This window comes from Myxine glutinosa, chromosome 8 (assembly GCF_964187855.1).
Source record: "Myxine glutinosa chromosome 8, kmMyxGlut1.1, whole genome shotgun sequence".
Taxonomy (NCBI): domain Eukaryota; kingdom Metazoa; phylum Chordata; class Myxini; order Myxiniformes; family Myxinidae; genus Myxine; species Myxine glutinosa.
The window spans coordinates 94,707,250-94,722,647 of NC_136268.1; the positions used below are offsets into that span (position 1 = coordinate 94,707,250).

Here is a 15,398-nt window from a genome sequence, read left to right on the forward strand (position 1 = left end):
GATAGTTTTGGGGTGTGGCAGGAGTGCCCTGAAAATTTCACTTATGGGGAGGATAATAGAGCAGAGCAGCACTCATGTCATGACAGCCTACAGAGCAGAGAAAGACTCGTATGACGGAGTCTATAGGAATGAGCAAGACTCGTGGTATGACGTAGCCTATAGGATTGAGCAAGACTCGTATGACGGAGCCTGTAAGACTGAGCAAGACTCGTGGTCTGACAGAGCCTATGAAGCAGAACAGGAATGGCAGGATGATGCCACGAAGCACAAGGACAGGGCACAGATTTAATTTTCTGCTTTATTTTTGCATGCTGCCCCGACCGCAACAGCAGATAATTTTCAATGCTCTGGCTACATCGGCTGAGAAACAAATGGGGAAATATTGCTTGGAAGACACAAAGATTGAAGATCCACAAAAGGAAATAGATGAGGTACTGCGGCAGGTAAAACTAATGGAGAAATATCACATGGAAGACAAAAATGAGATTGAAGAACTACAAAAGGAAAGAGACAATGTACTGCAGTAGGTAAAACAAATGGAGAAATGTTGCATGGAAGACAAAAAGGAGATTGAAGAACTACGAAAGGAAAGAAACCATGTACTGCAGCAGGTAAAACAAATGGAGAAATGTTGCATGGAAGACAAAAAGGAGATCGAAGAACTACGAAAGGAAAGAGACAAGGCACTGCAGCAGGTAAAGCAGATGGACAAGAATTGTATGGAAGTCAAAAAGGAGACAAAGGAACAAAAGGAAAGTCTTAGGAGGGTCGAGGAAGAAAGAAAAGAGATCGTGTGAGCCTTTGAAGAGATTCAGAGATTGAAAGAAATAGCTGAGATGGAGTGGAAAGACAAGGAAGTGAGAATCAAACAACTAGAGGAATAAAAGATGAAGATTGAGGAGATCTGCAAGGGGATAAGGAGAGATGTAGAAAAGGAGAATAAGAAAAGGGATGAAGAAGAAAAAATAAATGGAGCATCGGTTGAAGGAAAGTATAGAGGAAGGAATCAAGCATGAAAATAAGTTGCAGGAAGAGCTGAATAAGCGGCACACTAACATTTGCATCCTGCAGAGTCGGCTACAGTGTGCTGAGGAAGAAACACGATGCTCTGGGCAGCAGCTAAAATAACAAACTATAATAAGGGAGCAACTGGTGAAGGATGCGGACAACTTGCAATGCCAGTTTAGTGAGCTAAAGCAGGAATATGATGAGTAAAACGTGGCAGGAAGAAGGCTGACCCAGGAAAACCTTCAGAAGAGTGCTGAACTAACGGCTTGTGTGGAAGAGATTGGCTGGCTGAAGCAAGAGATGCGTCAGCTAAAATAAAAAGTGAGATTGGAGAAAGAAGGAAGAACAAGGATAGAGAAGGAAACACAGAGGGAGCATGACCAGGAGATTTGTCAGTTGAAAGAAAATATGAGGTTGGAGAGTGAGGAAAAGGAGAGGTTAGTGAAGGAAATGCAGAAGGAACATGACCGAGTGCTGGCCAAATTGAAAGAAAAGATGGGATTGGAGAATGAAGGAAGAACAAGGAAAGAGAAGGAAACACGGAGGGAGCATGACCGGGATATTGGTCAGTTGAACGAAAAGATGAGGTTGGAGAGTGAGGAAAAAGAGAAATTAGTGAAGGAAACGCAAAAGGACCATTATCGAGCGATGGACAAACTGAAAGAAAAGATGAGGTTGGAGAGTGAGGAGGCAATAAAAAAACAGTGAGCTGAGCTGGAGCAGGAGAAGGAAACAAAATATGAATTGCCTAACAAATTGGGGGTTGTGGTACCAGCTCCTCGAGGGGGAACAGCATCTTTGCAGGAGTTGGTAGCCCTGGTCCAGGGGATAAAAAGGAAAATGGAACAGACTCTGTCTGTTGGGGAAGTGATTACCATCTTAGAAATTGGTCAGGAATTGTCACTGAAGGAAAACGGGTATGGTGAGGAAGGAACTAATTATGGTGAGAGTGATGTGGAGAGGATTGATAAAGAGGAGAATGAAAAAGAATTGTCTTCAAGTTTTCTGAAATGCTTTGCACATCAAGGTGAGGAGGCATGGCAGAAAGAGAAGGTGCATGGAACTCAAGGGAATCCAGAGAGTGGAATTCTTGAGAAAAATGAGCAGATTGATGCTGAGAGTGGTTGTGACAAAGAAGATGGAACTGCAAAGGAAGAGGCAGATGTTGAGGATGAAGAACTGTCTTCATATCAAATGACACAGGAAATACAGCCCAGCACAGACATTGTAAAATGCCTGCAAGGAAACCTTATGCATTCATTGGAAGAAGAGATGAATAGGAGTGGCTCAGATGGTCATGTTGGTGAGGTTGAAATTGGCGCTCATGCGAAGAGCAAAGCTGTTAATGATTGCGACAATAGATCAGATGGTGAATCAAGGTCAAGATTGAAAGTCAATAAAAACAGAGCCTTATACAGGAAGAAAAACAAGATGAGTGAGGTTCATGGTTCATCAGACAAACGGCAGAATTATAAAGTCAAAAAGAAAAAGAAGAGGTGCAAGGTTCATGGTTCTTCAGCCAAGAACCAGCCAAATTATAAAGTCAGGAAGAAAAAGAAAAAGAAGAGGAGCAAGGTTCATGGTTCTTCAGTCAAGAATCAGCCAAATTATAAATTCAGGAAGAAAACAAAAATGAGCGAGGTTCATGGTTGTGCAGATAGGAAACCACTGAATTACAAAGTAAAGGAGGAAGAAGAAGAAGAAGAAGAGGAAGAAGAAGAATATCAATGTTCATCATGGTTATAAACCCCCAGGACCAATACAGCAGGCGATGATGGAGGGGAAAGAGTAGCGAGAACATGCCGCATACAGAAATTGAGATTGAGGGACCATGAGAGGGATGGCGACAGGGATGGATCGAAACAGGAGATATGTTAAACTCGGAACATGAGAGCGGAGTGTGGGGTGATTGGTGTTCTGAGGTCTGTTATGATGGACAGTGGTGTACTGCAGACTGGAGTCATGGTTATAGTTGAAAGGGCAAGTAATTGGAGTTAACAGAACACCCCACACCACTGGAACCTTGGACTGGACACTGAACCTGATTAGTGGCATGGATCTTAAAGGTGAAGTTATGCACCCAGATTGATGACAGTAATGGAGTGAGGCGCACCCAGCCAAGGGATGCAGATGCCTGTGGGTCGCGGCAAATTCGGATGAGAAAGGGGTTATGGGCCAGTGACGTATGGAGGTGGGAGAGCCCATCCGACTGTACCCCCCTTGGAGATTAAGTGCCAGGAGAGCACAGTGTTGAGGTGCAGGAAAGGGCACAGTTTGGCTATGCGATTGGAGTCGTGGGGCTGCAATTCCGGAATGCTTGGGTCGCCTGTGTGTACAGCGCAGTCTGTGTAAGGCCTGGTTAATTGGGAGTCACAAACTTTGGGTGTGCTATGATGCAATGGTGTGTATGCCCCTTCACTCACTCAGTCAATGGGTTCCATCAATTGAAGCCTCTACTCCCACCTCTCAGTGGAGTCGGGAGTTCCCCAAAGAAGTGTTTTGTGCCCAGTCTTGTTTTCAATCTCTATAAATGATCTCTCTGCTCTGGAAAACCCTCTTATTTTTTGCAGACAACTCAACATTGTGTCACACAGTAAGTACCACACCCATCTGATAGGCAGACAGCGGCTGCGTCTCTGCTGATCTGAAAATGATTAAAGACCGGTGAGATAAATGGAACATTTCCTTCAATCCTAAAACATCAATTTCTCCCTGTCCCTCTCGTCTAGAAGGATTGTCGAACGAATCCACATATTTATTATTTTAGTCATGCACTGGAAGAGGTTCAGTCTCTTGAACGTCTCGGCTTCACTATCAGCCATGACCTTTCCTGGGCAGACCAAATACCAAAGCTGGCCTCCAAAGCCAGCCACAAACTGGGCATCCTCTGTTTCTGCAAGTCTTTCCTTAGAAAATCAGAGCTGCTCCCAGTCTATAAGGCCTTTGGCCTTAGCGTGAGTACTGCTCTGATCTGTCGCTTCACCTTCACATCTGTGTCTCCTGGATTATGTGGCTCTCAAAATTATTGGAATCTCCCTTGATGAAGCTGAGAGGTATAAAACACATGGACACTGCTAGGACTTCCAGGTAAGAAGTCGGAATTTCAAAAAAGTGGATTTGGGGTGAATTAAGGGGGGTAGAAAAGATCAAGGTTTTGGATGGGGGAAGACAAGAGATTGTGGTGAACAGCTGTTTCAAAGACCTGGAGGGAGGAGTGGGATTGAATAGAGTGAGGAGTTTGTTCCAGAGGCAGGAGAAAAGAGGAATGAAAGAGTAAAGGTGAATAGAGAGTCTTGATTTTGGCAGTTTCACCATAAGAGGGTTGCTGGTAGATCTTGTGCGACCTGTAGGAATAGTTGGGGGACAGAGCACAGACAGAGCTGGGGGAGCAAGGCCAGAGAGGAGTCGGTAGAAGACAGAAAGACCCCCTACCTGCCTGCGGTGAGTGAGTGAACGGCCCTCGGAGTTGGCTTCATCGTGGGAGATTCCAATGATTCTGAAAATGTCATCATCCTGTTTGTTATATTTCATCAGGAATGAAAATAAATTGCATGTAATCTGCAATTGATGGTGTGTATGCCCCTTTAAGGGCTGCGGTGCATCACCATGCTGTTCGTTATGCCGTTTGTTATTAGCTGTCTTTCCATCTGTCTGTCCATGAATCTGTCCGTAGCCTCTACTCAAAAATGACTGGATGCTTTTCTTTTGTATTCAGCACATGCATGCAATAATATCTGAGCATAAGGCACATCCAATGATTTTGAGATCGGAGCCAATTTGGAGTTTTGGGAATTTAAAAAAAACTCTGTGGGAGAATATTGTACAAGATTGTCGATGCTTTTGAGAACGATTATTTATTTATATACACTTTACCATCTTCACCATCAACAAACCACCTTGAATTATTTATCTACATGCCTTTTACCATTATGCACCCGACATACTACCTTGAATTATTTATTTACATGCCTTTTACCATTATTCACCCGACGTACTACCTTGAATTTTTTTTATTTCACAATCACCACAACATACAGACCACCTTGAATTATTTGTTTATTTATATATGCTCGATTATCACCACTATCTGCATACAATAATTTATTTAGTTGTTGATTTACTTTGTTGTGTATGTGTAAAATTCACACATTCCATGTTTAAGGTGCGGTTTGGGGTTGTGTTCTCGATGAGCACTTGTTTTTTGTTATTTTCCCTGTCCATTATCTAGGTGTTTACAACATTATTGTGGTAAATGAATCGCATGCACCGATTTTTTAAAATCAGCTTTCTTTATATCTTTTTAGTATTTCAGCGCGGCTTGAGATTTTAGGGTCTTGAATTTGAGCCCCTGTCGTATCGTTGAAATAACACCAGGTGGGTTGACTCAGCCTGTCATCCTTCCGAGGTCGGCAAAATGAGTACCAGCTTACTGGAACAGGGGCACTGAATCAGCGGCACAGCTGCACTTCCAGAAATGATGCAACTAGCAGCCACAGGCTGCATACAAAACAACAAGTATTTCAGCAAATGTCTATGGGGAAGGTAAATAAAATAGGGAAATATTTTTGAAATTTTGTTCAAAATTGGGAACGAATGATCAGGGCTTAAATCTCCTCCCTTGTCTCGGTATGGCAAGCTGACCTTGTTGCATGAAATGTATGGATTTAAGCTCCTTCAAGCATGAAGCCACACTCAGTATTTAACATCACTCTGGGTGTCCATTCCATGATAAATTATAAATCGTTTTATTAAATATTAACTTAGCCAAGCATTCAATATCTCGTGCTGCAGTTTTATAATATGTATTAAATGTTTAAATCACGCCCTTAAGGCTAATATACTTTTGAAATATTCATGCTTCCTTTCGCCAATTTAAGCGAGCAGCATTTCCCCTTCATATTATAAACAAAACCAATTCGTACTTTGTGGTCTAGCATGAAGTCGACATTCAAGTTGTGTTCTTCGCATGCACATAATCCAGGCACATAATCCTTCGCATAATCCAGGTACCCAAAAGTACCAAGTGGTGTTCGGTAGATATGCCAATGAGAAATGGTTTGCATTTCCTAAAAAATTCTGTAGATTCTGCTGAATGAACAGAATAAGAAATATTTTAATGAGATTGAGAACTGCTTAAATCAGTTTTATTTCACGTACATGGAGCAATCATGTGTGGGACGAGCCTTTTTTGGTTGTTTCACGGGGACACAATAACACCGAGGTCATACTGGCAACATACATAAGTAGTGTATCGATGGTATACATATTATTCACTTCATTTTGTCCACCTCAAATCTGGTTGTTTTGTCATTTTTGAACCTCATTGTAATGCTTTGATTTATCTCTATAGTTAAATACCACAATTTGACACTTAAGGACACAGCCTCATCATTCACCTCATCACTTAGTTTGTCAGTCTCATCACTTGCAAGTAGAAACACTGGAGTCAGTACCTGTTTCTCAACGTAGTTTTTCCACCTTCTCAAAGTTTATTAGGCAAATGGGCGTGAATACACTTGTATAGCTGTGGTTCACCACATATTGTTGAGAATTTAAGATGATAACTTTTGTAGCTCTTGTCTGGGAAGCACCTGATTTATTGTATCCATATTAGGAGAGTTTGTCCATCCATCTATAATTCCAGTAATCTCTGTGTGTCTGTGTGTGTGTCTGTGTGTTTGTCTGTGACCGCTGTTTCTCGACAACCACGGGTCCGATATACTTGAAACTTGCCAGGTATATTGCTGGGGACCCGAGGATGTGCCTTTTCAAGGTTTCATATTAATCGGACAAGTAGTTACCGAGCTATGGCGATTTCTTTACCAAACTCCGCAAGCCGTTCGCTTTGGACCAAACCATTGCATGTAAATAGAGGGGGGGGATTGTCACCGTACTCGCAAGCCGTTCGCTTTGGACCAAACCATTTCATGTAAATAGAGGGGGGGGATTGTCACCGTACTCGCAAGCCGTTCGCTTTGGACCAAACCATTTCATGTAAATAGAGGGGGGGGGGGGGGGGGGGGGATTGTCACCGTACTCGCAGGCCGTTCGCTTTGGACCAAACCATTTCATGTAAATAGAGGGGGGGGGGATATAATTTTAGTTACCGAGCTATGGCGATTTCTTTACCAAACTCCGCAAGCCGTTCGCTTTGGACCAAACCATTTCATGTAAATAGAGGGGGGGGGGGGGGGGGGGGATTGTCACCGTACTCGCAAGCCGTTCGCTTTGGACCAAACCATTTCATGTAAATAGAGGGGGGGGGGATATAATTTTAGATATATATATAGTACGGGCATGCCCTAGTATTTTCAAAGCCAGGAAGTTTGCCATGTACAGAGAGATTTCTCTTAATTAGTGCCTTTTTCTTCTTTTTTTTGTATATAAAGTTGAAGCTCGTGGAGCTAGAACATAGAACAGATCGGGACGTAAGTGAACAAAAGGAACAGTAGAAAGAAAGGGGGGAAGCACACCAACAGCAGGGTTGAAGGACAAAATAGAAGGAGATGTAGACAAATGAGGAGTTAGAGTGGACAAGGTGGATACAGAAGCAAACTCGCAGGAAGGAAAAACTGCTAATTTGCAAAGAGGTGGGTTTGGGGAGGGTTAATGGAGGAAAAAAAGATCAAGGTGTTGGATGAGAGATGATCTGAGGTCGTGGTAACTAGCTGTCTTGAAGACCCCGAGGGAAGAAAGAGATTGAAGAGAATGTGAAAGTTGGTTCCAAATGCAGGGAAAAAGAGGAACGAAAGAGTGGGTCGTTTTAATATCGAGTAATTCTGGATTTAGGTAGTTTCACCAGAAGGAGGTTTCTGGTGGACCATGTGCGGCCTGCAGAAACCTGAGGGCGGGAGGGGGAGGACAAAGCATGAAAAGAATAGAGGGTGGAAGACCAGAAAGGTGGTATAAGAGAGACCACAGACCTGTCTCCAATGGGGAAGTGATAGGCCCATACACTCGGCTTCATTGCGGGAGATTCCAATTATTATGATGGCCTTGTTTTTCACGGCATCAAGCTGAGCAAGGTGTAAAGCAGGAGTGCCAGCCCAGAGGGGAGAGCAGTACTCCATCTAGCTGATGAAGGCCTTGAAGATGGACAAGAGTGCAGGTGTGCCATGAAAGGATCTTGCATGACAAGGGATGCCTAGTCACCAACTGGCTTTGGAGGCCAACTTTAAAATGTGGTTGCCCCAGGAAAATCATAGTTGATAGTGAGACCCAAAAGCTTGAGTGACTAAACTTCTTCAAGATAATTGTTGAGAAAGTAGGTAAGAGGGTTTGCCAGACAGTCCTGGGAGAGGTAGAGATATATATATATATTTACAGTAGATATAGATATCAGGATTGAAAGACATATTCCATGTATTTGACCAAGTCGTAATTCTATTAAGATCTGCAGAGAGGGAAGAGGCCTCTCTGTCTGAAGGATGAGAAATTTAATGTCAGAGGGTGGAGTAGTCAACAAAGAGATAAGAGGATTTTCCAGAGAGTAAGATAAATCATTGATAAAGATTAGGAGTATAATGAGGCCCAGAACACTGGCTTAGGGCACTCCAGTCTTGGCAGGGAGAGGAGATGAAAGGATTCTGTTGAGAGCCACATGTTGGCTCTGAGAGTGGAGGAAGTCAGTAAGCCATGTGTGGAGTTCTCCTTGGATACCATTAGCAGACAGTTTGGAGAGCAAGGTGGTATGCCAGACTGTATCGAAAGTTCGAGATTATCTCTAGAGACGTGGCCTTGATCTCATGTCTGACATTGAGGGCCTCCATCCATTGTTTGGAGAGTAGAAGCAGCATGTCCAAGGTGAAGAAACTTGGTCTGAATCTGAGTGGGTGATAGGAGATGAGGCCCTTAGAGAAAAGAGAATTTTCTCTTTGAGGAGGGAGACAAGTTTTAAAATTCAATGTTGAGGTTGCACAGATTTTTATGATCTCCTGAGAGTGGATACACACTTGTTGAGGGCTTTTTTTTTGAAGGCACTGAGATTCCCTTTGGCCAGATTTGCCTTTCAGGAAGAGAAGGCAACTTGTTTCAGAGCAACTGCCTCACCACAGGATTCAGTGTACCATGGGTGGGAAGAAGTGTAGTATAACTTAAGACAACATGCGATGAATCTGTGCATAAGAGAGAGCAGGTTTCTGTGGAAGAATTCTTAGGCTGACTTGTTATCAGGGGTAGCAGATATAAGAGATCGGTCTTTAAGAGAGATAGCTGAGGTTGTAGTGAACAGCTGTCTTGATGACCTGGAGGGAAGAATGAGATTGAAGAGAATGTGGAAGTTAGTTCCACATGTGGGGAAAAAGAGGAATGAAAGTGGAGATTAACAGTGAGTGATTCTGGATTTGGGTAGTTTCACTAGAAGGGGGATGCTGGTGGACCATGTTACGGATTCGTCACTTCCGTTGTTGTGGTTTTCATCCACTGTAAACATTTTTGATTCCATGTACTATTATTGTTTTCAAAAGGTTCATTGTTTATGAACCGTTTTCAAAAGGTGAAAAAGTTAGAGTTAAAAGAAACCAGAAACCGGATTGGGAACCGGATGACGACGAGGAGGAAGAAGGGAAAGAAGGCGGAGCGAGTGGAGTCGGACAAGAAGTATAGTTGCTTTGCGGTCTGGAGCGAACGTTGGCGAGCAAGAGTCATGAGTGAACTTTGGGTTTCCCAGGAAAGGGATTCCTGCGACAGAGTTGTTATCGCTGTGACAGATCAACCTGCGTGTCAGGTTTTGCGGTCGATTCCGAAGAGAATCGTTGGACTGCCGTTACGTCTCGAGTACGGGCCGTCGGCCATTTTGACTCGCGCGCTTTGCACGTCGAGCAAGGTTCCTTTGCTTCGCTTCAGCCCTTTGCGCGTCGCGCAAGGTTTTTCTTTGCTTGACTTCAGCCGTTTTCACCGCATTCAGACATATCTGGTGTGTGTGTGTGCAACGCGGAGTTTGAAGGTAAATCTGAGGTTGCCGACTGTGAGCCTTGGAACGTCCATACCCGAGGGTGTGATTTCCCAGTCGCCTGGAGGGCGCCTTTGGATTTCCCAGTCGCCTTGAAGGCGCCTTTGTGCAGCTTTGGCCGCGTGACTGTAACTGTCATCCGAACGGGATTCTGGTCTCGATTGGACATCGTTCTGACGATCGCTGGAGCGGATCGACTTTGGCTTGACGCCGGGATCGACTTTGGCTTGAAACCGGAATCAACTTGGGTTTGAAAACGGGAAAGAGACATTGGGAATGTTCTGGTTTCACTCACTTGGAGCACAGTGAGTTATATATTACGAAACTGATGGTACCATCCTAGGATATATATTGATTGTACTTTTGATTACTATTATTGTTGTACTGTTATTCTTGTGTGATCTTAATACAATATTTGTTTGTAAGTAACAATTGGTGTGGCTTCACCATTGATCTTTGACATACAGAATAACACATTTTTTCTGCCGTGACTCCTCTCGGGGCTCGGAGGTACACCGTGACCAGGGGGTTGGGGAGGAGCACGTAACAACCACGTGTGCCCTGTAGAAAACCCAGGTGGGGTGGGGGAGGCTTGCAGTAAACTGCCGGACTCGCCAGCGCTGAGGCGACTGAGAATAGCCAGAGCAATGTTGACTCTCACAAGCATATCCAATTAGAGCAGAGGAAGAGCAGGAGATATTTGCAGGCAAGTTTGTCGTCACTAAGTCCAGAAGGGAGGCCTTGCCATTGGGAGAAATCCAAGTGGGAAAAGTTCAGCCAACATTACCCTTATCTGCACCGCCACCCTCCCTCAAATACTCATGGATGCACATTATCTGGCTTTATCCTCTCTTAGCTTTCCTTGCTGTTTCTTTACTTCCTCTGCTCTTATCTTGAACTCCTCTTTTAAAAGCCCTTCCTGGATAGTTTCTCCTAGATCTCCTACATAAATTCTCTCAGTTACTGGTAATTCCCCTGACAGTTGAAGCATTAAGTGTTGAAGCAAATAACTTTAAATAAGACTGCCATCTAATTTGCATCACTAACCAATGCCTGTATGCTATTCCTCAATGGGCCTACACTTGTCTTAACATGTTCTTTACTCCTTATGTACATTGTAGCCTGAAAGTAATTTTACCCCTCCCCAGTAAAGCATTCGTTCTTAAACTCTTTTAATATACAATTTTTATTTTGCAGTGCAGTACTTACAATCATTAATCAGGCATTTTTTTTATTTTTATACAAGATCGAGGCTCGTGTAAGAGCTAAAAAGACGGAGAGCAAACCCTAAAAGACGGGGACTATTTGTATCTGTATGTGCTCCATAATTCTCCTTGTACCACTGAATTTTTGTTACCAAGCCCTCTGCTTCAGAGGCCGCTACTCTAATCCGCTAATGCTACATCTTGTGTAGCATTAGCGGACTCACCTGTGCGAAAGAGGCAACGACTGCAACGTGCTTTCTCTCTTTCTGTTCTTTGTGGTCTCTTTCTGCCTCTACTTTTACATCTCAACAGAATATGTGATAATGGACAAATAATATTGAAACACCAATGTGGAGTAACTTAATATGGTGTTGGGCCACCGTCAATCAACTCACACCTGTTTGATGGAGGTGGAAAACGCTGTCTAAGGCATCGTTACAGAATATCCCATACATGCTCGATTGTATGGCATATTCATACATGCTCGATTGCGTTCTTATCTGCTGACTGAGAAGGCCATGACATATGGATGTAACATCATTGTCATTCTCCTCAAACCATTGGGCGACCGTGTGCACTCTGTGGATGGGGCATTGAGGGGGTCTTCTCTTGCAGCGATGCCAGCCATAATTATTGGCAACCAAATAATATTGAAAATAGAGTACTTATCGATGACCCTAAGCATGCTGGGATGTTATTTGCTAACTTACACATGGGCACACCTGTGTGGAAGCCATTGTAGTCCCTCACTGTCCCAATCTGTAGAATCGAATGTCCTTACTCTACTATCCTGAACTATAACTCCAACAGAATTGCACACGTTGTTATGGTCACTTGTCCGTAAATGTTCTCCCTCTCACCTCCAACTTCTCCACCCTATTCAGATCAATACTTAAAACTAGGTCAAACGCTGCATGCCCCACTCGCGGGTTTATCTGCAAACTGTTTTTTTTTTTTTTTTTTTAAACAATTTTGAGCTCGATCTCGAAAATCCTCATCTGCCCTTTCACTGACCATGGACCAAATATATTTCTGGCAAATTGAAATCTTCCAAAATCATTACTCTTCCCTGACCACATGGCCTTCTGAATTCGTCATGAACCCTTCTACCCAGCTCTCCCCCCTGCTAGCAACCCAAAGCAACCTCAGAGGAAATATTACCGATCCGTACGGTATTAATTCCAACTACTGTATTTACGTTGATCTGGAATGCAAATGGGAGCGGAATATTAATAGCGCACAGTACACAGAATTTGATGTTTATTCTTGATTGTAATTAAAAGTATTTAATTAACAGGGGTTAAATTCACGTTTACATCAGCGCGAATAATGAAATGAATCTCAATTCAAAAGCAGCGTAATAAAGTTTATTTGGTATTTTAATCAGCCTTGCTATAAATATACATCTGCCTATTTATCTCCTCTCTGTCTGTCCTTTGGCTCTGTGCTCTCTAGTATATGAGTTACCTCTTCCATGAGCCTTGACCTGTATAAAACTGTACTCGGAGGATACAGATTTTTTACAGCGACTTTGGCAAGAAGCTTATTCAGCAAAACCGAGGGAAGATTAAAATTTGAAACATTGGATAATAAGGACTTGGGAGGTGAGAAACCTTCATCCTTTTGCGTATTGACCTGTCTGTTTGAACTGCAACAACTACAGTTTCTCTGCCTATCTGTGAGTTTTCACATGAAGTAATCTCCAGTCTTCCACGAGCGAGACCTCTAATTTCACATCAACGGTTTTTAAGAGTTGTCTGCAGAAGCACATGAAAGTGTCAAGTGGTGATTTTGTGATCAAAATTCTCCCTTTTGATCCACAACAATCCTCATTTTCTTTGACTAGAAACACCCACTCCCTAGGGGAGCGGCCAGGGGGGCAGAGATTATGTGCATATGTGGCTGGTGGTAGTAATATTATTAATCCCCCTACCGGTTTTACTGGAGGGACTATAGGTTTGCTCTCCGTCTGTTTGTCCGTCAGTCCCACCTGTGGTTTTCCAGACTTTTCCCCAATGCCCTTTAACATATTCAACTGAAACTTGGTACATGGCTTTATTATAAGTTACAGAAACTGCAACTTATACCGTAAGCTTTGCAAACCTAAAACAATTTGTCCGATTGTATATGGCTCATAATTGCTGAGTGCTTGGAACAAGAACATTCATTGGGACCAGTGGGGACAGGTATTGCAAAGCAATGGTCCCACTTCTTCTTCTTCTTCTTATTATTATTAGGTTTACTCTCCATGAAATGGAGAGTAACCTATTATTATTCCCAAAGTTTTTCTTTATTATTCTTCCGCCATATTTGCACCTCCGAAAAACTTTAAAATTAATGTTCTCAGCAACCGTTGGTCGGATTGACAGGAAATTTTCATCAAATGATCGGCTAGGCTCGTATAATTTTTTTAATGCTAATTATGACGTCATAGGTCACGTGATATTGGCGCCATCTTGTAAAACACCTTCAACTTTTCCCCTCTTATATCTCCGGAACAGCTAAATGGAAGAGAACATTCATTCCAAAAAACATGTTTATTGAGTACGAGCAGAAGTACCCGGCATTGCCGGGCGGGGGAGGGGAGGGGAGAGGAGGGGGAAAGGGGGAGGGGAGGGGAACGGAGGGGAAGAGAGGGGGGGAGGGGAGAAGAGGGGGGGGAGGGGGAGAAGAGGGGGGAGGGGAAGGGGGGATGGGGGGGAGGGGAGGACGGAGGGGGAAGGGGGAGGGAAGGGGAGGGCCAGTCAACAATGACGTTGCAGTTCTCATGGTCGGAGAGCAGCACAACAATCGCGACATCGTCCTGAATCTTCGCAACAGCACGAAGCGGATTTTGGAGACTCACCGATCCTGTGACGCCCTCCAGTACTGGCGTTGCCGGGTGGGGGGAAGGGAGACACGTACATTCCCAACCCATACATTCGCCCTCTCGACTCAAGCTCACTCGGACAAAAGCCTTGCACAAATTACACCGTGAAGGCCCAATAGCCATGTCTATGCCACAAATCAAGTACGTGAGCGAGTCGGGCGCACTGAATTGAAAATATATAGAACGCTCATACTCCGTGAAAAGTGAAGCCAACTGGCGGCGGGGATGGAACATCACGTGATCGCTCTGAGCGAATCAGCGCGCCGCTCTGCCACCGGTCAGATTCCGTGCATAATATTCCTCGCTGAAAAAAAATCTATGTGAAACATGCTACTATCTATGCTAAATCATGCTAAATCATGCTAAATGCTAATCATGCTAAAATCTATGCTACTTGCTGTGAGTTTATTGCGGCAAGGAACATCACGTGATCGCGTCACGAACATCATTCGTGATCACGTCATCACGTGATCGTGATCGTCATCAATGAGCGCGAATGAGCGCGCTGCTCTACCACCGATTCAGGTTCCGTGTATAATATTCCTCGCTGAAAAAAAAATATGGATCTAAAGATGAAAGAAAAAAAAACCTATACGTGCGAACGCGTAACTGAGTTAATGGCGGCAAGGAACATCACGTGATCGCTCTGAGCGAATCAGCGTGCTGCTCTGCCACCGGTCAGATTCCGTGCATAATATTCCTCGCTGAAATGCGCTAAGGTAAAAATATGGTAAAAAAATATTATGAAATAATTTTTCTTAGGTCGGCCATGTTCTTCCCAGGCTCAATGGCCATGTCTGTGCCAAATATCAAGTACGTGAGCCTCTCCGTTTAGGAGTCTATCGGTAACATTACACACACACACACACACACACACACACACACACACAAACTGTGTTTTATATGTACTAGGGCATGCCCGTACTATATATAAGCTAGGACGTGCCCGTACGTGGGTGCCCGTTCCTTGCAAAAAAAAAAAAAAAAAAAAATTTGTGTAGGGGTGTGTAAACATCCTAGGGCGTGCCCGTACGTGGGTGCAAAAAAAACATGCGTGCAAACAACAACAACAAAAAAAAACTTGAAACCACGTGGCAGTAACGACCACAGAACCCCCCCCCTCTATTTACATGAATGGTTTGGTCCATTCGCAACGACCACAGAACCCCCCCTCTATTTACATGAAATGGTTTGGTCCAAAGCGAACGGCTTGCGGTGTTTGGTAAAGAAATCGCCATAAGCTCGGTAACTACTTGTCCGATTAATTCAAACCTTGAAAGGCACATCCTCGGGTCCCCCAGCAATATACCTGGCAAGTTTCAAGTATATCGGACCGGTAGTTGTCGAGAAACAGCGGTCACAGACA

The 15,398-nt window shown here is 43.7% G+C and overlaps 1 protein-coding gene across 5 annotated transcripts in view; it reads left to right on the forward strand.

Moving 5' to 3' along the window:
- Positions 1-15,398, forward strand: part of MVB12B (multivesicular body subunit 12B) — a 235,584-nt gene that overhangs the window by 163,975 nt on the left and 56,211 nt on the right. The gene's annotated exons all lie outside the window — the stretch shown is intronic.